The following is a 27,457-nucleotide window of genomic DNA, read 5'->3' on the forward strand; positions in this document are numbered from 1 at the left end:
TCTTTGTGCATACATATCTTTTGCAATGAAATAAATTCGTTGCGTATACTAAATACATTGGCGACGAAATAAATTTGTTGTCTATAATAAATGTATTGGCAACAGAACAAATTCGTTCACGATTATAAACGTATTTGCAACGATATATTTTGGGTGACGAGATAGATTCGTTGGCTATTACAGTGTATGCACAAAGATTTTTTATTTTCGTTGCCATAAACTTTCAGTAACGAGAATTTGACGAAAAACATGGCAAGAAATATATATATATATATATATATATATATATATATATATATATATATATATATATATATATATATTCTTTTTTCATAAATATTATAATTTGTTAGGAACAAAAAACCAAAAACTAAACACCAATATAGTTGGCTTTTTGTACATGATGAAGATAATTGAAGTTCAAGTTTTTAGTTCGTTCCACTTATATATCATTTTCTTAAATATTGATTTTTTTTATTGCAATTAATTTGCACATATCAATCATGCATCGGATGCATGTGTATATTTTATTTAAAATATTATATATGAAATGTGTGTATGCATTTGAACTATATACAAAGTTGAGCCAATTGTATATCAGTGAACATTGAGATCAATTTCATTCTGTAAACGAGATAAAGAGATAAGATGCCCATTATAATCGATAACCAATTAAAATTATCTTAATATATATCCTATCAATATATGTGATGTAAATATATATTTAAAAAAAATCAAACACTATTTTTGCAACGGATTTAGTTATGGATGTTTGCCTTTCTACGTATAGTGACGAATTTGGCAACATATTTCAAATTTAGCGACATATATAGCCATGAATTTTTCAGTTGCTAAAATAGCAGCGGATTGCAGGAGGGAATGTTCTGTTGCTCAAATAGCGACCAATGTAGTCATGGATTGTTCTGTTGCTAAACAATAGATATGGATAGCGATATGGATTTTATTGATGGACTTAGCTATGATCATTATTCCTCGCTAAATCTTGATTAGCAACGATTTGTGTCATTTTGCGATGAGTTTGTCCGTTGCTAAATTTTGATTTACTAATAGTGTATGTTTTTTTTTTGAACTAGGGGGGCCAAATGTGAAATCGAGATAAACTTGAGGGACCAAAAGTCTATTTTTCCCACCTTATAATCTAACAAAAAGATTAAAATTGTAAAATAAACTAATTAAACAAGTAAAAACACTTAGAAATGCAAAACTTTAGGTCGGTGATTACGACTCTTTTGGCTTCAGAAGACACATAGCTGTCAATTTTCTCGAACACAGTTGGGTGAACCTAGAAATTTGAGCATAACTTCTACCTCTGGCCTTCTTTTTTATAAACAATTTTTTTATGTTTGAAACTACACTTCAAAAACTTTTTAATCATGTATGTAGGAATGGGCAATATTTAAAACAATTCTTCTCTCAAAAGTCCGTGTGAAACGGATTCACGAATCGAGAAGTGTTCAAATGATTTGCTTTGCACATAAACAAACTTGAGCTTAGAGGAGTCTGCTTTGTGAAACCAAACAAATCACCTCATGAAATACTGGCAGTCTCGAGAGATGAGGGATTAATTTCAATGATAGGATGATGTCTCTCTAGAGAATCTATATAATATATAAAAGTTGAATTCCACACCTAATTGATTGACATTTGTCAATTTCAATTGGTGACATGTATTCAATTTCATCCCATGTGGCAAATTGATTGGTGAAAATAAATCATCAAAAAACATGTCACCATTTTCCTAAATCAAAAAGATATTTAATTATTTTATTATATATTTATATCATACCATTTATAAAATGCTCTAAATATACAAATTTATTGGAAATTCTAAATAGATTTATTTTTTTAATTTACTTTTAATAGTATTTATTTAATTTGAATTTAGTAAATTCAATTTAAAATCTGCCTTATTATAATTGCATGATTGGTGGCGTTACGGAAATTTTGTATTTTAATTCATAAACTTGGTTTAATATATAAAAAATATTGCAGAATAAATCATTTGATATTATACATTTTACATGAACGTGACCAGTGAATATGTTTTTTGTTTTTACTATTTTAATATTATATATTAATAATATCAGTATAAAAGAAAGATACATGTTCTAATTTACCATATTTCGAAAACAAAGACTATTTTTTTTTTGCAATGGGTACAGTAATATACTCTAAATTATTTACCAAATTGAAAATTTAACTGCATGAATTTTATGTTATGTTATTATTTTAAGTTTTTTTTTCTTCACTGAATCCAGTGACAATAAATTTTATGATTGATTTAACTTTTTTAATTACATACTAATAAAAATACAAAATTTCTCATGATGATACTAATAAATTGAATAACATAAGTTAAGTTTAATCAATTGATAAAAAAAAAAAAATTGATTTTATATATATTTCAAAACATAACAATGCTATTCTAAATCTTTGGGACTAAATTCGTTTATTCGTTTTATTTAATATCAAATATTAAGAATATCAATTGTTTTGTTTAAAATGTATAGTGATCATATATACTATATATATTGTATTCCACTAATAAGTATTTCTCTTAACTCTGATACATATAATTAAATACATATCTATAGCAACTCCAACCCAAAAGTGTCAAAAGGAGTTTGCAAATATTTATGTGATATTTAATATTTTATTTTGATATTTATCTAAATTTATTTGCTCTAACCATAGGTATTAAATGGTTGTTGGTTAAAAATAATTAACATAATTTATATATCTAATATACCGTATATATCTCACTATATTTTGATATTGGAATACATGACTTATTTGTCTAACTTACAAATTTTGTATCTAAATTAGTGAAATATTCTCAAGTTTTCTATTTCCCCATCATATATAAACAACTATATTTATTTTATTAATTTAAAATTTTAAAATATTTGTAAAATAAATTTTTTTATTTTATAATGTTTAATGAATCTAATATCGATTCTATATATCTATTTTTTTTTGAAATAAATATATTCTACTGATTTACACAAAAAATCAATTAATCTTTATTTTTCCATTTATTATTTATATAAGCATTTTATAGTGACTTTTGTTTACTTCAAAGTTGATCAATTTTCATTAGCATCAGCCTTTATGTTAGTTTCTAACATATGGTCATACGTGTAAATCAATTTAAGTTGTATATTAACATGGATAGATTACGAAAACCCCAGGCTAATTTAAGAAAAATACCCCCACGTATTCGTAATTACCAAAATTATCCTAATGTTTGTTTCCGGCTTACATCGACCCCCTTACAGTATGAATTTTCACTGAGTTTTTTTTATTACTTGGAATATTCCCCGAAAATTGATGATTCTACCCTGCATACGAAACATTTATTTATGGTACTTTTTAAAGACAAAAAATACTCTGAGGGGGACTTTACACGGAATCTTAATTTATTCTTCTTAAATAACACCTTCCCAACTTTTTTAATTACCTTTACCTCCCCAAAGGATAATATGTGTAATTAAAAAGTAGGATAAAAGAAATGTCACGTTTACAAGGATAGAACCACATTTTTTTTGGGATATTACATGGAATAAAAAAGATTCCGTAAAAAAGCACACCTTGAGGAGGTCGTGTAAGATAGAAACAAACATCACGGGAATTTCGGTAATTACCGATAAATGGGGGTGTTTTCCGTAAGTTAGCCAAAGTTCAGGAGGATTTTCATAATTTATCCTATTAACAACGATTATTGTTCTTTTTACATCTTAGCGTATGCTTATACACTTATAATATTTTAAATAATTTTAATATCAGTTTGATAATATAATTAAATATTAATTTCTAATATAGTTAATATGTGCTTTTGGATGCTTCAGCTACCACAAATAAGTATGTTGATATAAAGGTTGCGAGATTGAATATAACTTTTTTTGATACAAAATAATAGACCATTGCAAAAAAAAACATTGATACAAAATCAGAATTAGGATTATGATTAGTATTAGCATTAGCATTAGAATTATGATTATAATTTATATTCTTTGAATTAGTAGTAGTATTAAAACTAGGATTAGGATTCAGATTAATATAGTATTAGAATTAATAATAGGATTAGGATTATGACTATGATTAATATTAATATTAGAATTACAATTAAGATTATGATTATGATTAGTACTACAATTAGTGACATGTATTAGTATTAGGATTATGATTAGTATTAGAATTATGATTATGATTAGAATTAAGATTAGAATTATAATTAGAATTGACAATAGCATTGGCATTAGCATTAGCATTATTAGTATTAAAATTATTAGTGTTAGGATTAGAATTATGATTAGTGTTAGGAATATGAATAGGATTAGGATTATGATTAGGATTAGAATCATAATTAGTGTTATGAATAGGATTAGGAACAGGACAAGGATTTGGATATGATTACAATTACAATTATAATTAGCATTAGTACATCGAGATTAGTATTAACATAAAAATTAGTATTAGCATTAGTACATGTAATTAGCATTAACACTAACAATATTAACATATTACTATTAGTATTAGAATTAATATTTGTATTAGTATTAGTATTAGTATCAGTATTAGTATTAGTATTAGTATTAGTATTAGTATTAGTGTTAGTAATAGTATTGGTGTTAGTATTATGATTAGTATTAGTACTAGTATTAGTATTAATATTAGTATTAGTATTAGTATTAGTATTAGTATTAGTATTACTATTAGTATTAGTATTAGTATTAGTATTAGTATTAGTATTAGTATTGGTATTAGTATTAGTATTAGTATTGGTATTAGTATTAGTATTAGTATTAGTATTAGTATTAGTACTAGTATTAGTATTAGTACTAGTATTAGTATTAGTATTAGTACTAGTATTAGTATTAGTATTAGTATTATTATTAGTATTATTAATAGTATTAATATTATAGTATTAGTATTAGTATTAATACTAATATTAGTATTAGTATCAATATCAATATCAATATCTCTCCAGTATCGGTATTTGTTTTAATATCAGTATCATTATCAATATAAGTATCCGTATCAGTATTAGTATCAATATCAGTATTAGTATGAGCACCAGTTCAATATCACTATCAGTATCAGTATCAATATCAATATCACTATAAGTATCAATATCAATATCAGTATCAGTATCATTGCACTATCAGTATCAGTATTTGTATTTTTATTAGTATTATTATTAATAGGGTTAAATACAAAAACACCCCTATACTATCAACTTTGTATCATACACCCCCCTGTACTACACATAAATACAAAAACCCCCCTCACATTCCATTTTTTCCAAAGTATGACAAAACTACCCCTACTCAAGCATATATTCATTTTCTACTATATATTTTACCATCTTCAGTCAATTTTACGTGGGAAATTTTGATAATTATATTTTTTTTCTCTAAAACATCTAATTGCTTAGATTTTTTTAATTTTCTGAATAAATCTTTTATTTTTGTCGTTTTGAGTTTCTTCATTTTTTTTTCTTAAATATCTTCCGATAGTTCAAACATCCTAAGATTACAAACATCTTTACAATGCTATGATCGTTGAGAATTTGAACTACCGGAAGACATTTAAGAAAAAAAAAATGAAGAAATTCAAAATAACAAAAATAAATTAAAAAAATTCGGAAAATTAAAAAAAATCTAAGTATTTAAATGTTTTGGAGAAAAAAATAAAAATATTAAAATATTAAAATTTCCCAAGTAAAATTACCCGAAAATGTTAAAAAAATATAGTGAAAATGGCTCAAATAAACCCTTATATTTATAGGCTTAATAGGGGTATTTTCGTCATATTTTGGAAAATATATAACAATAGGGGGGTTTTTGTATTTATGTGTAGTACAGGGGGGTATATGGTTCAAAGTCCATAGTATAGGGGTGTTTTTGTATTTAACCCTTATTAATATCAGTATTAGTATCAGTATTAGTATGACTTTCGGTATGAGTATGAGTATGAGTATCAGTATCGGTATCAGTATCAATATCAATATCAATATCAATATCAATATCAGTTTCAGTATCAATATCAGTATGATCACTCTCACTATCAATATTATTATTATTAGTAGTATTAGTATTAGTATTAGTATTAGTATTAGTATTAGTATTAGTATTAGTATTAGTATTAGTATTAGTATTAGTATTAGTATTAGTATTAATATTAGTAATAGTAATAGTAATAGTAATAGTGATAGTAAATGTAATAGTATTAGTATTAGTATTAGTATTAGTATTAGTATTGGTATTAGTATTAGTATTAGTATTAGTATTAGTATTAGTATTAGTATATTAGTATATTAGTATTAGTATTAGTATTGGTATTAGCATTAGTATTAGTATTAGTATTTGTATTAGTATTAGTATTGGTATTAGTATTGGTATTGGTATCATTATTAGTATCGATATTAATTAGTATCAGTATTAGTATCGATATTAATATCAATATTGGTATCAGTATTGATATCCATATTGGTATGGGTATTGGCGTATATATGTTATCTCTTTTGCAATATTTATAAGTTGTATTGTTGTTTGAGTAATGTGCATCACTAATTGAACGTCGTTATTGATAAACTTACAGTTTATTTAAATATCTATTGTGTTACTTCTCTGGTACCGTGTTTGTTGTTAAGTTAGTTATTTTGAAAAAGATTGACATGGTGTAGTAGGTTGCATTCCTCGAAATAGAGTTATACCGTATGTTTTAAATGATTTCACTTAATCTTCATATCGTGTTTGCGCGCTTCGCATTTTCTCCTTTGTAATATTTAATTTAATTTCATACGTTAAAACTCTGACTGAAGAGATAAAGTTTATGTTTTTTTTATGTCCTTCTATTTTGTTTTATTTGAATTGGTGTTGTTATAAAGAGATAGTCATTTACATATTATTATTATTATTCTCATTTTAAAACTGACATCCGTGCAACGCACGGGTGAAGTACTAGTTCTCTTGAAAATTCAATTTCTTGAGATTATGGATGACTCACCTAAATAGTACTTGATAACATTAGACATCTTTCGAGGCACATAGTTTCAATCAGAGATAAAATAAAGATTATTTTTTCAAACATCTCTTCATCAATGTAGAGTTTTCGAGATACATTTCGTTTATATTCTTAGAGAGTATCTTGTGATCATCAATAGTCAAAATGAATCTTCTCACACGCAAATCTTTGAGAGATTCAGCTTCAAAGACTATAGATAGCGGATGAACATATCAGTTCGAATAATCTCTTTCCGGAAGCATAGAAAGATGAAACTTTATTACACCCATATTTTGAAGTAATGGGATCCATTTTTCAAGAAACAAAACCGATTCTTAATAATACTTGTAGCACGACCTTTGATCACAATACCGTATGTGTTACACTTACTATGTTTAATTTTAGGGTAAAATTACACCCACACCTCTGAGGTATGTTAAAATAACTTTAAGGTCCCTGTTGTATTGGTAATCACAATTACCCCCTTAAACATTGTTAGAAATCCTAACGGGATAATGCATTGGATACGTTGTTCTAATAGAGTTTTAACGAACTATTATTATCAGCAAGTGATGGAGACAACATATAGTTAGGGGTGATTTAAGAAATATTGGGGGAACCATCTCACCCCCTAGCTCTATGGTGTCCATCAGTTAGTCAAACAAATAGTTTGTTAGAACTCTATCGGAATAGCATATCCAATGAATTATCCCGTTAGTGTTTCTAACAGTCTTTCAAGAGGTAATTGTAATTACCGAAACCACAAAGACATTCAAATTATTTTAGCATATCTCAGGGGTGTACGTGTAATTTACCCTTAATTTTAACTATTGAGCCGTATGTGGTTACAATAGCCACTTCCTCAAAGGTCCATTTGTAATTTTATTGCTAAAAGTTAATGTTGAACCCAAATTGATATTATAGTGAATTGTGGGAAGTTGTAAACTTAGAGAAAAAGATAACTTTGATCGTGACTGGGAACATATGACATGTTTTGAGAAATTATTAGTATGTTCTCAAAAAATATGATATGGTATGTAAAAAAGAAATACTTAGAGGTATAAGTTTATAACAATTCACATGTATAATAATGATGATCAGAAATAGAGAACAAAAAAAGAATCTTGTACTTTGATATCTTTTATTTTTAAAACTAATCGCATAGTATTAATTATTAACTCTATCTCGTATAATATGTTATACATTATAAAACATCAATATGCTATATTATTTTACTTGCTTTAAGAATTCAAGAAGAACAAAAAATAATTATTTCAACCTTGCAAGTAAATAAATGCAATTATTTCAAATTTATAAGATTTGAAAATCATATCAAATATATCAATTCAACAATTCGCTTTTAAGACGGATTAAATAGTTGTCGTAATTAAGTCTTGTATATCCCCACGTAATAATTTCTTCAATAACTCCTATATTAGCACTTGAGCAGCGAGTAAATGATAGCATCCGAATAGAGATTAATTCTATTTTATGAGTAAAAATAATAATTAGAAGTGTAAGAACTCGTATACATGAATATTTACTTGATAGAATTTCAATAAATTTCTGTAAAAAAATTACCATTTTTTATATTTATTTTATATTAATTTATATAAATAAAATATAATATTCATAAAAATCAAATATGTTATCTTCATAAGTAAATAAACGCAATCACATTCGCTAGTAAATTTTATGGTACTCTACAACAATTCACTTACTATCTAAAGCAAACAATTCCACATAATTTTCTATTCACCAAAGAAAAGTAAAATAGGTCACTTTTCTATTGGGAAAAACAATTAATATTTTTTGCCTATTTTGCCCTTACTTTTCACCACCCTAATACTACCCTTGTTGACTCATTTTGAAAGGTCTCGGATCTTGTCTATATATTGAACGCAATTGTACTATGACACATCAGAACTCATCACACACACGAGTAAGAGGCGTAAGAGATATTGTGTTTGTGTGAATAAAAAACACAAGGTGAAAATCATATAGATTTTGAATCAAAATTAATACTTGAAGATGGAGAAAGGAGGAAGCTCAAACATAGGATATAAATATACGAGAAGAGCACGCACATCAGGTATAATTGCACTGAATTTTTCCTGTAATTCGGTTTTTAAGATTAAATCCATTTGAACAATGTGCATAGATTTGTTTTTTTTTTCAATTTAATTTTCAAATCTCTCGTTTGCAGAAGTAAAAAACAATTTTAATTCGCTAGATTTAGTTTTAGGATAGTCGATCTTCTATTAGCAAATTTGGTGCGATTTAAGTTCCCAAATATTTTTGACGCTTCGTGGATATCCTTGTGTTAATTAGATAAAAAGCGATCTTTTGCCGCTTTCGTATATCATTCTATTCTGATTTCTTTTATGTTTGATGAGCAACGTCTTATTTAATTTTAATATCTATGGTACTTTTTAGAAGAAAAAAAATGGTCAAACATAGAAAATGCATTAATATATATAAATTATTTTGATTTTGTTCATGTGCTAATTGGATCCCAATTTTCCATGTTTTCATTTGAATCCAACACGTTGTAATTAGTTCCTTAATTGTATCAAAAAAATTCGCAGTTAAGGATTGGTCTTTATTTTATGACAAAACAAAATGTGACCATATGGATCAAATTATAAAGGGTTCTTAATGTGGATGAAATTTATTTCGATGAAAAGGGGAAATTTAAGTCAATATAATCTTAATCTTTTTAAGAGTGCATCTCTATTTCAATATCTCTATTTCAATTCATGTATTATGTTGCATATATCATTTATCGTTACACATCATATGTGTATACATATTAAATAAACTTCAACATAAAACAAAGGAGTAAAAAATATTACATAATATCAAGAGTGTGAAATTAGTGCACTAAAAGTGAACTTCTCGTGCTTTTTACACAATTTGTTAGCTATTGGACAAAAATGAAAGAAATTCACACCAATGTACTTGGTTCCTTGTACGTGATGAAGATAATAGAAATTGGTCATAAAACAAAATCAACAAGTAGCAGAAATCTGGCTAGTCAAGTTAATTTGTACATGTTCTTGAACAAGTTTGAGTTTTTAGTTTGCTCTACTTATACATTTTTGAAAAATATTGATTTTTCTTTATTGCATTGCATATATGAATCCTACATCGCATGCATGTTTATATTTTTTTTAAAAAATTACATATGAACTATGTATATGCATTTGAACTATATACAGTTAAACCTTTATAAATTAATACAGTCGGGACTAGGGAAATTCTATTAATCTAATGAATTATTAAATTATTGAGTTAATAATTTAACACGTTTTCATTGAGTCTGGACCGAGAGAAACTATTCTTTAATCGAGGTTATTAATTTATCGATAATTAATTTATCGAGGTTCTGCTGTACAGCGTTTAGCCAATTATATATTCGTGAGTATTGAGATTACTATCATTTTCCATTAATATATGCTAATAACCAATTAATATTCTCTTTATATATATCATTTCAGGTATAGTCATCCGGGAAGGGGGTGCCGCCCGTGCAGCTGCTACCGCCACCAATGCCGCCAACATCGCGGGCCCCCCACTGAATGTCATTGCTGAAGAAGTGAACCAACAGCAACAGGGCTTCAAAAGAGACGCAGACGAGTACATGCCGATAGCCAATATCACCCGAATCTTGCGGTGCGTCCTCCCCACCCATGCCGAAATCGCCGACGATGCCAAGGAAGCTATCCAGGAATGCGTCTCAGAGTTCATCAGCTTTATCACCGCCGAGGCAAACCGGCGGTGCCGCCGTGACTACAGGAGAACAGTCACACCGGAGGACGTGCTGGCAGCAATGGCCTCTCTAGGTTTCGAAGACTATTTGGAGTCGCTCACAGTTTTCCTCAACAACCACCGCACGCAGCAGGACCCCGAGCGTGGCTCTAGGAATCAAATATCGCAGATTGTTAGGCGAGATGGCGGCGTCGGAGTTGGCTTCCTTCACCACCAGCAACCGCAAGGTGCTCCCACGGTGCGTCCGCCGCCACCACCACCACTGGCGGCACCAACAATGGGGTATTATGTCCCCTTACCGCCACCTGTTGCTGCTACGATGGAAGATGAGGAAGAATTTGGTGGGCTATCGAAGGTAACAAATGAATTTGGTGGTGGAGAAGAGTTTGACCCGTTTCAATAGTTTAATTGAAGTAGTAGAGTACTATGATTTATGATAAAATGCACTGAAAACCCACAAACAATTAAGGGTGCATTTGGATGGAGGGATTTGGGGAAGGGATTTCAAATCCATAATAACAAATCCCTCCGACTTGTTTGGATTGAGGGATTTGGAGATGGATTTCAAATCTCCACCCCTCATTTTTAGTTGATTTTGGAGCAATAGTGATGGATTTCAAATGACTCCAAAATTGGAGTCATTTCAAATCCATTCCCCAAATCAAATCCCTCCCCAAATCCCTCCATCCAAATGGACCCTAAAAGCTTTTTTCTATTGTTGTTAAATATTTTTATTTTATTATCATTTTCAAGGGTTGTTAAAGATTTTTTGATACATGCATATATTCACTTTTATAGATTGGTTGAAACTGATATTTTTTTGATTTTTTATAGTAACATATACTTGGTCTCTCTATAAAAAAAGATCAACTAGATTTTGGTATAACAAACAAAAATTATCAAAATAATACTACTTTAAACGGCATTGGTACAATATCTTAAATAGTGGTTAAGGTAATGGTATGACATTCTCTATACTATATGAACAAAGTATCGTATTATACGGTGTATTCAATATCACGATACGCTACGATTTCTATAGAAACGATTACTCGGCATATTTGTCGATCTTCCTCAAATATTGGTAAATATCGCACGATATCGTGATACGATACAATTATCACGATACGATAGAATATCTAAGATATTTTATTTTGAGGATGATTTGTGCGCTTTTCAACACATTTTGGGGTAACTTTGTGCGATTTTTACAACGTTGTGGGGAGATTTTGTTGATTTTCAGCAAAATGTATTATGATTTATGCTATTTTTAGTACATTTTGGGTGATTAATGCAATTTTCAATATGATTGTTTTATAACACTTGTGTTTGGAACAAACTTTTATTTGAATTTATTTCAGGGGCAGTATCATTTTCCGATTCCTGATTTTCCATTAGATGACGATGACAAGGGCGATCCGACTCCACCTCCTACTTTGACTAGAGCTGCTACTACTTCTAGTGGTTCTACTCCTGTCCAAAATCCTAAATCCCGCCCCTCTCGGAAACCTAAGGTTCCTTCTAGACCTTGGCGGTTGACTGGCCGGGCACCCGGTGGACCTGAGCTGCCTAAGTTGATTCCGAGTTTCGGAGCACACGTTGCGTACGACATCTGAGAGGGAAAGGTAATACTTATTAATTTTATTTAAAGTGTTTATACTTGATTGTGTAATACTTAAATATGAATATATATTGAACAGGCACGACATATGGTTAAGTTGCGGTCGCACGGCAAGTCGACTTGGTCGGGCTGTTAGAGTAGGTGACCAACAAGCCAACATGTGGCTGTGGTCTTTCGTATTTATTATGGTAATAAACGAACCTTTATTCGTATTAATGATAAAACACCTTGGCATTCTATATCTTTGTCCCTTTGTCACAAGCATAGATATAGTCCTTACAGTTATTACAAGTACTAGTAATTGATCGTTAGGATCGTGAGATATTTACTTAAGTATTATAACTGTTAAACGTGTTCATAGTCGAAGGGTTACGCCACCAATGAGGATATCGGCCTTTCCCATTAGAAGACTAGCACTTAGTGTATGTGTACTGCATCTCATCAGTAAACGGTATTGTGATATCGGCATGCATAAGTGGGTGCTCGTAAGTTGACGAGTTCACTGAACTCCCTCACCCTAGAAATCTCTAAGTGGTTCCCAATAATCGAGTAGAGATATCTATGGTATAGTTGTACACCATTAGTCCTTATGACCTAGACATCACCGTGACTTCACTAGAGGACCAGCTGTATCGTGACCTGTCCCTGAGTTCCACCGAGGACCATCCCAAGGGCCAGTGTTCGTGCAGTCCGAAATCTAGTGGGAGGTCTGTGCATTGTAGTCGGGGATTCGATCGCTAGAATAGTCTTGGATGTCCTGTGTGTTCTGAAAGTTTGTAATCATTCTAAGTCTCTGGCCAGAGCTGACTGAGTGATGATTAGAGAATTCGATTCTCTAAGTCATGCACGTGACGATTACAACACTTGGAACGATCGCACCGTCATCGAACATATAAAGAGGTCTCGATGAACCAATGCCTCTAGTTCGATCGGGACATATGTATCGAAGGGACCGTACTGTACGTTAACTATATCTGAAGGTTCTTGCAGGCACTTCATTTGTATCTAGGGAATCATGACGCGTAGTTGCTAGACGCCAATCTTGATTCGTTGGGTGATTAAGGTGAAACGAGTTTCATCTTAATCGTAACTCTAAGGGGACGAGTTTTGACCACAAAGGGTTGTGGGCCCACGGCTAGCTTACACCTGAACCATCGAGGGTCACACTGCTCGTGCACATGAGATCTTTGAATAAACGGTCAGAGATAAAATGGTTTATCTTTGCATGATTGGAAGTTAATATGATTGGGTCCAACATTCGTAATTTGGAATTATGAATGAGAATAAGAAAAGGAAAAGAATAGGCAAATGTATTAGTGGACTTTCTAAATCGGGAAGTTTCCAAATTTAGAAAGTGCACTGAATTAGGGTTTCCACTTTTGGAAAGTTGGAAATCGAGAGTTGGCACTCGTAATGACGAGGACATTATAATGATTCCGAAAATGTAATCGTTACAATTTTCCGATCATTGAATTGAGAGAGACGAGCAAGTAAATGAACTAACGAACTTAAGCTGTTGGGCCCTGTCCAACTTAAGCCCGTTAGGGTTTTATGCAAGACATATAAATACTTGATTTATAGGTCTTACACACATACAACTAAGAGAACACACGTTCATAACCCTAGCCGCTGCCTCTCTCGATCAGCCACCCTCTCCCACGGCCACCACCACCGCGCCGTCGCCGGAATCGGCCACCCGTTGGCCGATCTCTTTCGATATTCCTTTCCTTCTTTCTTTTCTTCCGTTATTCTGACTATTACGTGTCTAGTGCCACGTGTTTAGTAGATCGAAGTATACGAGGTGAAATCCAAGAGGAGGAAGATCGAAGAATCGAAGATGCGAGAAGGCAATTCCGAAAAACTGCTCTCGGATTTTCTGCGCTGCCCACCGAGAAAATTCGCCATAAATCAACCGGTCATCCGATGGACGTGAAATTTTGACAGCAGCTTCACGACTCATAAATCTACCATCGCCCAGAAGGAATTGTTCATCCAGTAAATACGCATGGAGATACTGAAGTCGGAGCAAGGCTGTAATTTCAGATCAGCAAACAGGTTGGATCAATAGGAGTGGGAAGAGCAGCTAGCCATCTTCTCTGCGCGTGAATCACATGCGCCGCCGTAGCTCGAATCATTGCCGTTGCTGCCCCGGATTGCACGGATTGGTTTCCGTGGCAATCTAGCTTTGCTTATTGCGCCTACCTCACGCTTCAAGAGGTAATGTTTCGAAGCTATTGTCATTCGATTCGGTTACGTTTAAATTAATATATGCATGTTCGTTTTAATAAGAAACTTGTATGATTTTATGTGACTACATGAAATTGGTTTTATTATTGCGAGCATGATTATTTGATTTAAACGCGAGCATGCTAATTGATTTAATTTCGATTAAGTAATTAAGCATGTTGTTGTTTTAATTTCGCTGGAAGCGCAAAGGTACGCAATGTATGTTGTTTTAATTTCGCTGGAAGCGCAAAGGTACGCAATTAATTGCTTTTAATTTGTCGGGCATGTGCTTGTGTGCTTTAAAGTCGTTTAAATCGCATTAAATTTTTGTTTTCCGCTGCGTACGCGTGCCCGAAACCCAACACGGGCCCCATCGATGCTCGTTCTATTTCACTACTAGAGAGTACGGGGTTGTATCACCTGCGTGATTGTTCTCTCCCTCAGCACAATAATCCGTTGATCGAGGCTTTTATTGGGAGGTGGCAGCCAGACACCAACACTTTCCATATGCCGTTCGGAGAGATGACAATTACTCTCCACGATATGCATTACATAATGCATTTTCCAGTTAGTGGACATCGTCCTAACACTAACATGGATAAGGCACAGGCGATTGAGGAAGGTGTGATGGTGTTTGGTATTGGCGATGCACTTATGGAGGAGTGGTGGTACGGTGGTGGCCCCCGGTTAGATCAGTTGGATGTGATGTACTGTAACAATCCTACGTTTCCACCCGAGTTTCGCGTACGAGCATATATCTCTTACTTGCTTTGAAAACTTTTGTTCGTCGACAAAAGTGGATCGAAGGTGAACCAGAATTTTTCCCACTTTTAGAGTACATCGATCAGATTCACGAGTATTCTTGGGGTTCTGCTACATTGGCATTTTTGTACCGACAGTTGGGTATGGCATCGCGAGCTGGGGCTGCGCAAATTTGTGGTTGTCTGACACTGTTAGAGGTACTTTTTAATTTTTATAAATCAACAAACTTTTTTATTAATAAGTTTCAATGTGATGTTATGTTTAACATTCCGTATTATTATTCATGTAGTGTTGGATACATGAGTATTTTCCGTGCTTCCGGCCTCCGATGGTTAATGCACATGTACCCGGGGAGCCGTGGTGTAAGAGGTGGCAGGTGACACATCATATCCCGAAGGACGAGGATATAGTTGTCGAGTACCGTCGACGTCTTGATTCCATGTGAGCGTCTGATGTAAGTAACAAGTTTAAATAATTTAATATTTATGTATTTACTCTTTTTATTAATGCATGCCTATTGATACATACAATAGGTGAATTGGACGCCATTTGGGTTGAATGTGGCACGTGATGTTGACAAGACCGTCCACGACGGGACTATTCGTTGGATGGATACGGTCGAGCCTTACATGCCCGATAGAGCTTTACGTCAGTTCAGTTTTGTTAAGAGGGAGAGAAAATTAGCATCTTACAAATTTGACTACGAACCTGGCGATCAGCTTTGGAGTATCCCCTCGTGCACATGCTTGATCGAGATTATTATGGTCGTTTGGCGTCTCCGGCTTGGGAGTCAGACGAGCATTATTTGCCATGGTATCTCGACCGTACCCACCCTCGTATAGATCCTAGTTTCGAGCCAGTTGAGAGAGCGGGGCCATCTGCATTTCCGTTTGTATACGACATCACCCGAGTGTTGCATCCATATGTTTACGACCACTTGCCTCCGCCGACTATTCCAGGATATCGCGCCATACCCGATGATTTATTCAGGACCATTCAGGAAATGTGCACCTCATTCGCTGAGTATTTATAGTTGCAGCGTCCTGATATAGATGTTGATGACGAGCAAGATGCAGGAGACTCACAGATGCGACATTCTCAGGGCAGACGTCGGACGAGGTATAGTTAGTTGGTTTTTTTTTCTATTAGATTCTGGTGATGTTGGACTGTTGTTTTCTTTTCGGATTTGATGATGATGATGTTGGATTGTTGTTTTCTTTTCGTATTTGATGATGTTGAAGTGTTGTTTTGTATTCGGATTTGATGATGTCGGATTGTTGTTTTCTTTTCGGATTGGATGATGATGTTGGATTGTTGTTTTCTATTCGGATTTGATAATGTTGTTTTGTTTTCGTATTTGATGATGTTGTACAAGGTTGATGCCCAATTGTGTGCAATTATAACTCAGTTACTGCGGTTCTACAAAATCTCGGACGGCCGTCCCAGAAACAGAGACTGCCTCTGTTTCTGGGACGGCAGTCCGAGATTTAATTGTATTTATCAGACGGCCGTCTTTGCTATACTTCTTCAGATTTTTGACTTCTTCACTTTTCGCCCATATTGTCTCCAAAATTGTAGTTTTAACCCAGTATTTATCCAATTCATCAATTTGTACCTAAAACACAATAAACATTTTTTCTCCAAAACGCAGTTTTGACCCTGTATTTATTCAATTCATCAATTTGTACCTAAAACACAATAAATCAATTTTCTCCAAAATTGCAGTTTTGACCCATGTATTTATCCAATTCATCTATTTGTACCTAAAACACAATAAACCAATTTTCTCCAAAATTGCAGTTTTGACCCTGTATTCATCCCACTCATCTATTTGTACCTAAAACACAATAAATCAATATTTTAAGCACCAATTATCAATAAAATATACCAAAAACTCCAATTAAAAGGTACGATTAAGTGTAAAAATATACACTTAACACATAATAAAGTACTAAGTTCGACATAACAAAATAATACATCACATTAAATCCGATAAAACTAAAATAAATCAAACATTATTTAGAAAATCCGACGCTTGACGTCTACCTCGCAGCGCCTCTGTCAAATATGCAACACTATCATTGTTGTACCTCCGCCACTGCAAGTTAAATAGAGGAAGTGGACAGTTGTCAGTCATCTTCACATACACAAAGTGACTTCCTGCCTCAAGATGCAATATAGTCATCTAATAAGATAGATGTGTAGCACCTTCGGGACCCCAAAGTGGCAAATAATTCTGATTTCCCGAACTGCTAGCCGACAACACCAAAGCATTGTGACATGTTGCTACGACCACGCCCACGTCCGTGATGGTCATCCACTTTTCAATTGGTGCTTGAGCGTTGTCTCAATGGGCAACTTTCGCCGACACCCGATATACATAATTACCACCACCGAAATAATCCTTGAACAACTCATTGTTTCTTCTGATACAGTTATAAATATCCAATCTAACCTCTATCCAATCATCCTCGTGATCTTTCATTGCACACGTAACGCTTCTATAACCACAATTACCATCCCCTCGAACGTTCGTCCATGTCACAACCTTAGGAACAAGGCATAAATGAAGATGTCGAAAAAAATCAGGTCGGGGCATTGGTACCGTTTCGGGTCCACTCACAGTCGATGAACGGCTACAGTTTCTACTAGATCTTTCAGAAGATGCACCATGACCTTTGTTGCCTCGTCCTCGTCCCCATCCTCGTCCAGTTACGTTATCTTCGTCCGGTGTGGGGTATATTGGATACTCATGTGCTGAATTATCCCTACGTGTGGAGTCATTCCGCGGTCTGCCTCTCGGGCGGTCTATTACTGGTGGTTCATTTAATTTCGTCTCCCCAGGATACATTCGTTGGAAAACTACATTTGTCACATCAATAATCTCAATTTCAGACCGTTCATGTAGCTCATCAATTAATCCGTCGAGCCGAAAAATTGTTTGTGTCCTGTGATCGGAAACGGAACCAACACTTTATTCTTGGCTACCATCCACCAAAACTGTTTTCCTCCAAAACAAGTGAACATCCTCTGCATAAAACAAATCAGCTCGCGAATTCACCTTAATATCATTTCATGTTTGCATGGGAGGCCATGAGTTGTCCTCGGAAAATGAATGCAGCTGTCTAAATATGTCTCCATTTGAGCGTCCAAAAACTTAAGAGCGGCATGAGTTACAATTCCACCGGACAAAATTTTAAACACATGCACATTAATCGTCTTAGCCCGAATCCTCTTTGACTTCGCAAAGTCATTGAGGATCGCATTAAGATGATCTGTTATTTGTGAATGATATTGTGCCCAAAATGTGTCAAATCCGCCTGTGGACGCATCCAACCATCTCTTCAATGCTCTATGGTTACTTTCCATGCTAATATGATTAAATATGTTATGTTTCAGTATACAAAATAGCATTAAGTTACTTAGTTGTATTTAACAAATAAATACCTGCTAGTCGATGTATTGCCCAAATGAAAAATATAATCCGTCCATGCACGAACAAATTTCTCTTTGTATATGATCCAAGTGTCTTGGAGGTACTCGATCAACTGTGGATAATTGCGTACTCGTCCATCAAAGCCATGTAATTCCTGTTGAAATCTTCCTCACATGGGGATGTTACAATATTTTGCCACAGGCCACGTACGAATGCAATCCCTCGCGACTTACTATTGCCCAAACATCATGCAGCACGACGACCCACATTCATGTTAATGTGCCAAAGACATAAAAGATGATCAACGGTCGGAAATACATTCTCTAACGCCTTCAAGAGTCCTAACTCTCGATCAGTCACAATTACACTAGGAAGAGTGTCTGGGGCGTAAAGTCTTTTCAGTCTCTGGAATACTCAGGTATAATTGTCTTCATTTTCATGGCGCCTAAATATCACTCCAACAGTAAAATTACGACCCACAGAAGTAACACCAACAATCTCCAACAAAGGTATTTTCTATTGATTGGTTTTGTAAGTACTGTCAAGTAGTATAACATACGGAAACTTACTTCGCAATTCGACAGACTGAGGGTGAGCCCACATCAAATCAATAACTTCATATGTTGTTTCATCAGTACGAATCCACTTGTAATATTTGTGCTCCTCAAGCAACCCAATCAAATGTTGCATCACTGTATGGTCACCCCTAGCTTCTTTTTTGAAATGATCCTTTGCATTGTATATTGGTTTCATATACGCATTGAGACCCAAGCCCATTTGTTTCAAGTGAGCCATAATCTTCTTTGGCGGCACATGAATTTTTGACAAATCTTTAATAATCTCCAACTCCTTTTTAGACAATGGACTCAGCCCATGCCCAGACATATATACCGGATAATGATCATACTTCCCATATAATATTCAGAGCTCCCATCTACCATCGAACCGATTCACTCCCGCAACCTGAAAACTACAATGAATTTTTTACTACCATTCCATCTTCTCGGGCGCGCAGTTGGGTTAGTTGATGGCGTATCTCGTTTCGCCCCAAATAGGTCACAAGTCAGGTACATTTTATTAGGTTTAGGGCCACTTTTTGTAATCAACTTTACACTAATATTTCTACCAACGGACTTTGCCCAATCTACCAGCTCCTCCTTGAAGTCAAACAATTGATTTGTTGTGAAATAATCATTATGATCGACTTCAACTTCAGTCGTATTGTGGTTGTTTCCCTAAAAACACATAAAAAAAATTAATAAAAAATTAAAAAAAAATGTGTGCGGGGGGGGGGGGGGGGGGGGGGGGGGGGGGGTTGCGGACGCCCAAACCGGGCGCCCGAAGCAGTGTCACACGCTCGGCTTAGGCGTGGACCGGGGTTTCACACGCCCGGTTCGGGCGTGGAAAGTAGTTTTGTACGCTCGATTTGGACGTGTGTTGATGGTTTACACGTCCAACTTGGGCGTGTAAAATGGCTTCGGACGTCAGGGTTGGGCTTTTGCCCTATTTGTCCAGATTTTTCGAACGAAATGACAAAAATTTTACCTCGTTGTGATGAGTATCACGATCTTCATCGTGTGAGCTCATTTGTGTTCTTATATCACTTCAACAAAGATGATTTTAGGCCAAATTAGTGACGACAGTGATATTTTCTAGAGAGAGAAACAAAAATAAATATGAGTTGCAAAAAATAGCAATTTTAGGAACCCAAAAAGTAAGTCCCTAAAATGGACACTAGCATTGCGTCCTATAGGCTATTTAATATTAAAACTTTAATTCAAATGTTTTTTGAATTAGTGGTTTGAGTTTAAAATATAAAATTTATATGTTGATTGTATTTTTATTATAGGGCAAATGACAAATAGACTCATGACAAGGGCACTTAATTAAAAGAGGGACATCCAACTTTTTTGTCTTTCTAATAAATCCAACTCATTCAAACTTATTTGCAAATAAGGAAAATCATTTTATATATACTAAAATTATCCCTTATTTATTGAAACCTAATTCAACTTCAATTTCATGATTTACACCCCAATTTAGCCCAACTTCACCAATTAACCAACTTTAACCATAATTTCAATTTTGACCCGCCACCACCAGAGACTGTCGGTTAGCCGCCGTTGACAGTCGGTCAGACACTAATATTACTAATATATACTGTCCAAAATAGTAATATTATTGCATGAGACAGTAATATTACGGTCGGAGACAATAATATTACGGTCGGAGACAGTAATATTACAGTCGAAGACAATAAAAATGCAGGCGAAGACGATAAAATTAATTAATACAACAATATTATTGTCTCAGACAGTTAAATTACTATTAGAGACAGTAATTTAGCAGCCAAGACAATAATATTATTTCAAAAAAAAAAAAAAGTCAACGCCGGAGACCGGCGGTCAACAATGGTTGACCGGCCGGAAAAAAAATTTCGAAAAAAAAAATTCAAAAAAAAAAAGTCAACGCCGGAGACCGGCGATCAACGCCAGAATCTGGGCGGAAAAAAAAATCAGAAAAAAAATTCTTTTTTGAAAAAAAAATTCAAAAATTATTACAATAGGGGTTAATGTAATATTAAGGAAGTTAGAGCATAATGGATGGAATTGATAAAAATTATATTATGGAGGGTATTTTAGACTAAAGACATGGGGATGGGTTTATTTGAAAGATTGTTTTTTTTTGTATGTGCATTTAAGTCCATTGTCATTGGTCTATTTGCCATCCGCCCTTTATTATATCGAGATATTAGTTTTACTATTTTTAATAATTAGTCAAACATTTACGATACGATGGGATATGATAAGGAAAATTATACATGATATATTTTCGATTTCATAAGATTAATACTATATTTTATACTATAGTATAATTGTGTTATTTGTTTACTCTTTTTCCTTCTTTTGCATACTATTTATAATTTGATTCAAGTTTTTTGTGTTCAATACTTTGTTTTAACATATGTAAAGTTTCTTTCACTTTCCTAAATTTTTTTATGGGTTAATCTCAAAAAAGCCCATGACAAGGGAACTTAATTAAAAGAGGGACATCCCACTTTTTTGTCTTTCAAATAAATCCAGTTCATTCAAACTTATTTGTAAATAAAGAAAATTCTTTTATATATACCAAAATTACCCTCAATTCATTGAAACCCAATTCAACTCCAATTTCATGATTTATATCCCAATTTAGCCAAATTTCACCAATTAACTAATCTTAACCCTAATTTCAATTCGGACCCCAGTTTTGACACGCCACCACCGGAGACCGTCGGTCGGCCCCCGGAGATCACCGGTCTTCGGTGCTGACTTTTTTTTTTGAAAACTTTTTTTTTTTCACTAATTGTTTTTTTCTGGTAGGTCAACCGCCGTTGACCGCCGGGTCTCCGGCGTTGACTTTTTTTTTTTTTTTAAATTTTGTTTTTTCTTAAAAAAATATTTTAATTAATATTACTGTCTTGGGTGCTTAATTACCATCTCCAGCAGTTAATTAACTGTCGGAGACAGTAATTTAACTGTTAATTGACTTCTTTTTTTCTTAATTTTTTTTAATTAATATTACTGTGTTGACTGCTAAATTACTATCTCCCGCAGTTATTTAACTGTCAGAGACAGTAATTTAACTGTTAATTGACCTTTTTTTTTGTAAAAAAAAAATATTTTAATTAATATTACTGTCTTCGTTGCTAAATTACTGTATCTAGCAGTTATTTAACTGTCGAAGACAGTAATTTAACTGTTAATTGACTTTTTTTTTGAAATTTTATTTTTTCTTAAAAAAAATATTTTAATTTATATTACTGTCTTGGCTGCTAAATTACTGTCCCAGACAGTAATATTACTGTTTGGAACAGTAATATTAGTAATATTACTATTCGGAAATATAATATTCATAATATTACTGTCCCAAACAATAGTACTCTCTGAGATAGTAATTTAGCAGCAATATTAATTAAAATATGTTTTTCTAAGAAAAAACAAAATCTAAAAAAAAAATAAAAAAAAAGTCAACGCCGTAATTGAGCAGGAAAAAAAAATTCAGAAAAAAAATTCAAAAAATTATTATTTTGGGGGTTAATGTGATATATTTGTTTAAATCCGGGGTCAATGTGTAATATTAAGAAAGTTAGAGCATAATGAATGGAATTGATAGAAATTATATTATGGAGGGTATTTTTGACTAAAGACACGGCGATGGGTTTATTTGAAAGACTGTTTTTTTTGTGGACCAATTTGCAATTTAAGTCCCTTGTGATGGATTTTTTTGCCATTCGCCCTTTTTTATTTCCTATAATTTTTAGGGTTAATATGCTGGAGGTCCCTCATACGAAACCTCATTAGATGTGGGATACGGGCCCAATATTTTCTTCGTAACTAAATCCCTAGATTCTAAAAATATAAGATATAAGGGTTTTTTTAAATAAATATCCCAATAATACCCTTTATTTTAACCGGACGTTTATGTGGCGTTATTAAAACTTATGTCTATTTAATAAATCACTTCCCTTGAAGATAGGGATTACGTATCAATCACGTTCTATCGTGATAGTAACTGTATCTTTATGTATTCTCATTAATATATATTATACGTATGTGAAGAAGATTTCATACACATCAATACACAGTTGTAACCTGCTAAACTTGAGCGTAGTCATTTGAGTGTCCGTTGTTCTCCTTCATCAAGAAGGTATTGTCTTCGCCATCGATATCATTGTTTTTCGCGTTTTTGTTGGTTGGATGTCTGTTCAATTTTATTTTTTATCGTTTTTTTTGTCTTCACAACATCCACTCATAGATTTGAAAATTAAATTATACAGTGCAAAAAAGAATTTAGTAAATTATTGTATTAACCTATTTATTTGGTGCATTGGTGCATGAAGAACGTTATGGTGCATTGGTGTAGGAAGGTAGGACATGGTTGCCAAGGAAAACATCTGATTCGGTGTACGAGGTATTGAGTGAACATGTTGCCGTGGTTGACTTATGGAACAGATCATGCTCATGCCGAATGTGGCGAATTTCCGGCTTCCCATGTGCTCATGCTGCTTGCGTTTTAAACAAAGCGAACACAGAAGGATACAATTATGTGGACGATTACTTTCATGTTTTGTCGTACAGACACAGTCATGCTAAAGCTATATTTTTCCATTTGCTAGGCCTATTGCGGATCCGCCGTTGGCTGTCATTGGTCCACCTGAGTTCCAGCCGAAACGTGGTAGACCAAAGACGAAAAGAATTGCTTCTAGGGGTGAGAGCGTAGCGAGGAGGATGAGGTGTAGTCGCTGCAACCAGGTTGGATCCCACAACAAAAAGACGTGCACACGGGCTATTCAGTAGTTTTGATTTTGAGTTTTGTTCTAGATGTTTCAAGTTTGCATTGACCTAAAGACTTAGTTTTTTTTTTTTTTTTTTATGTTTCTTTCATGATTTATGCTTGGGGAAGTACTGTGTTGTTGCAGTATTGTTTTTTTTTTTTTTTTGTGACGAATGTTTGTTATTTTAGGGATATATTTGTTTTTAGAGTATTTTATGTTTAATGTTACTTATAAGGATTCATGTTTGAGCAATTCCATATTTTGAGTTTGTTGTACAGTACATTTGTGCACATAAAACATGATTTCCAGGAAATGTCATATAGGTTTACGATTTTTACATAGAATCTGATTGCACTGTATTGTAATTTTTGGATCACAATATGTTAGTCAACCTTATAAATACTTTCGAATCACTGAACGAACAAAACTCTAAAAATGTATCCGAATTAATTTCATGGTGTTATGGGTCGTGAGATATGTATCATTGTTCGTATTGTAACTTTTTTTTGACGGATTTACGCGATGTTTCACTTTCATGTGCTATCTTGTTTTTTGTTAGTTCTATTAAAAAACAAATTCAATAATAATTTTCAACACATTGCACGATTGAATCTGCCTCAAGTTTTGTATGCATTATGCGTTTGTAAATGATTTGTTGTTTGTGTAAATATGATACATGTTTATTGTTTTTACAGATAATCTAATTGCAATGTTTAGTTATTATTAAAATCATAATCATCACTGCACTGCACCAATGCCACACATTAGAACAAACCAATACAGTTTGTTTTGGTGGACTGTCATTTAACGCGATCATCCAATGTGTTGTAGTATTTCATAGTTTACCATAGAAGAATGTAGTATCGTTGGTACTACGTTGTTTTGACATTGTTACGGTATTCCTATACACAAATATACAGTACTATACAATATCAACAAAGCTAGTTTCCAAAAGGCATATATAGATAAGATACTGTGTCAATGAACAGCAGATAGTTTTGAATATTTCAACACAGTTAAAACTAGAGCGGAAAAACATAAATACTACATAAGTTTTCGTTTTCGTACAGTAGACAAATAAAACGAGACTATTTTATGGCTAATTGATTTTGTAACTCAGAAGATGTTCTACAATGTCCTTTCTCATTTCTGCAACACCCTCCTCTGCTTCTTTGATCTCCAATGGCATTTGAAGAAAATATTCTCTAATTATGTATAGCACTATGACACCACAATCGTTGGAACCAGGCTTCTCCTGCGAATATAACAAGCCACGCTTTAATTGTGATCAAGTATACAAGAATTGGAGAAGAAAAAAATACATATGCCTTGTAATTGTAGTGGCAATATCTGTGTATTAAGGTATTGGAAATTTTGCAATTGTCAGAAAACCATAGAATATCATAGATTCCCATAGTATACCACAAAACTACATATACTATGCAATGAGTCAAAAATACATAATCATTAGTTGCAACTGTTTGATATGTCTATAACATAGTTCTGCAAAAAAAAAAAAAAAACAAAAAAAATTCACAAACAAAATAGTTGTACCAACATATTCATTGAAATCATGCCATAGACTATTATACTACATATTCAACTGACAGAATGCCATAGAAACTATGAGACAATACACAGTACCCACTCGTCGAAAGCCATAGAAACACATCTTCGAATACAAATAGAAGTCAAAATACGATTTATTAGCAACAAAATTACGAATAATGTTATTGTTACATCAAAAGGGAGTATAACGGAAGGGAATCACTATTTCTCATAACTTCAATGGCAGTTCTACAACTTTTATTATTATAGAATACTGCAGAAAGACACATCTTTTCATAGAATAGTATAGTAATGAAATTGTAATTTTGCAGATAATCATTGACATATGCAGACTTTTGTACACCAACTATCTGCAATCACACAAATCTAAACCTACACGTACTATATGACGACACCCAGGAGTCACAAAACATATTAGAATACATATTGCGATTACCCAATAACGGATTGGAACCTTTTGTCCAAAAAAATATTTCCCAGCATAATTTGAATCAGTTGACTCCATGGTTTTTTCGGTGGAATTCATAGACACCCACATAATTATTAAACATCACACAAACAGAATATACATGCTTTGAATCGTACCAGGGTCTAGGGCAGTTATGTCTTGCTGCCGCTTCATACGCATCTCCCATGTTCATTCAATATTGTAAAAACCCAAAAATAACAAAATTAAAACAAAATCAACAAAAATTAAAACTTACTTGATCTATTTCTTGACGTAGACATCGGTAGATCCTAATTGCGCTTACAATTTTGGAATCTCTGATGTTGCTCGGCGACGATTTGCAGACCAGAGCGGAAGGAAAAAAACCCTAATCTGTAGAAGATGGGGCGAAGTGGGGGGGGGGGGGGGGGGGGATAGTGGGTTGGTTTTGATACGGTTAATTTGGATTTTGGAAAATATAATCTCACAGATTACTAATAGCGGAATTGGTGGGATTTAGTTTTTTTTTCCAAAATTAAAAATAGACGGCGTTAATGTGACCGTAAGGGTACTATAGTCATTATTTCACAAAAGGATGTATGACTAATGTTTTTATAGGCTTGGGTGTATCATCTAATAAGTTTTCCCACTAGGGATGCATATCTTAAAGCCCCTAATTTTTATCTTTTTAATGATTTATTGTATGTATTTTGATGTTAATTATAACTAAAAAATAATTAAATAAGAGCTGAGTGGATCTTAAAATTTAGTTGTACGATTTACGAAGTCATATGCAAGAAAACTAGGGGTGAGCAAGTCGGACCCATCAACCCGTTACACCCGTCAAACCCGTGAAAAACCGCCCCGTTGGGACCGGACGGATAGATCCATCCATAGGATTGGGTCCTAAAATGGTGAAGAACCGTGGGTTTGGGTCTTAGACGGGTTCAATTTTTTTTAATACCCGTGAAACCCGTCCCGCCCCGCCATACAAAACGACGTCGTTTTGTTTACATTATATAGTATAATAAATTAATAATATTAATGAATAAATAAAGTATCTCTAGTGTATCAAATACATAAATCAACTAAACTATAATTGTGGAAGTAATAGCTATAAAGATTATGAAAATCTCTAAGAAAATGTAGGAAAAAAAGCATATATACAACGGTCAACACACGGCAGAAAAAAAAGGAAGAAAATGGTGTTGAATGGAGCTGAATAGCGTTGGTTATGCTTGAAAAAACTATATTTATTTTATTTAAATTTTGTCTTTTAAGTTATGAATTATTTATTTT

At 33.3% G+C, this 27,457-nt stretch overlaps 1 long non-coding RNA gene and 1 pseudogene across 1 annotated transcript; one reads left to right on the forward strand and one right to left on the reverse strand.

Annotated features, from left to right (window-relative positions):
* The first annotated feature begins 10,496 nt into the window (after window positions 1-10,496).
* Window positions 10,497-11,203, forward strand: LOC105970508 (nuclear transcription factor Y subunit B-1 pseudogene; annotated as a pseudogene).
* Window positions 11,204-25,253: 14,050 nt separating this feature from the next.
* LOC148770533 (uncharacterized) lies at window positions 25,254-26,573 on the reverse strand. The gene is made up of 2 exons (XR_016031243.1): window positions 26,436-26,573; window positions 25,254-25,417 (listed from the first exon to the last, which is right to left on the reverse strand). It is a non-coding gene; the product is annotated as an uncharacterized LOC148770533 (long non-coding RNA).
* Window positions 26,574-27,457: the final 884 nt, after the last annotated feature.

This window comes from Erythranthe guttata, chromosome 5 (genome assembly GCF_056151865.1).
Source record: "Erythranthe guttata isolate IM_541 chromosome 5, IM_541, whole genome shotgun sequence".
NCBI classification, from domain to species: domain Eukaryota; kingdom Viridiplantae; phylum Streptophyta; class Magnoliopsida; order Lamiales; family Phrymaceae; genus Erythranthe; species Erythranthe guttata.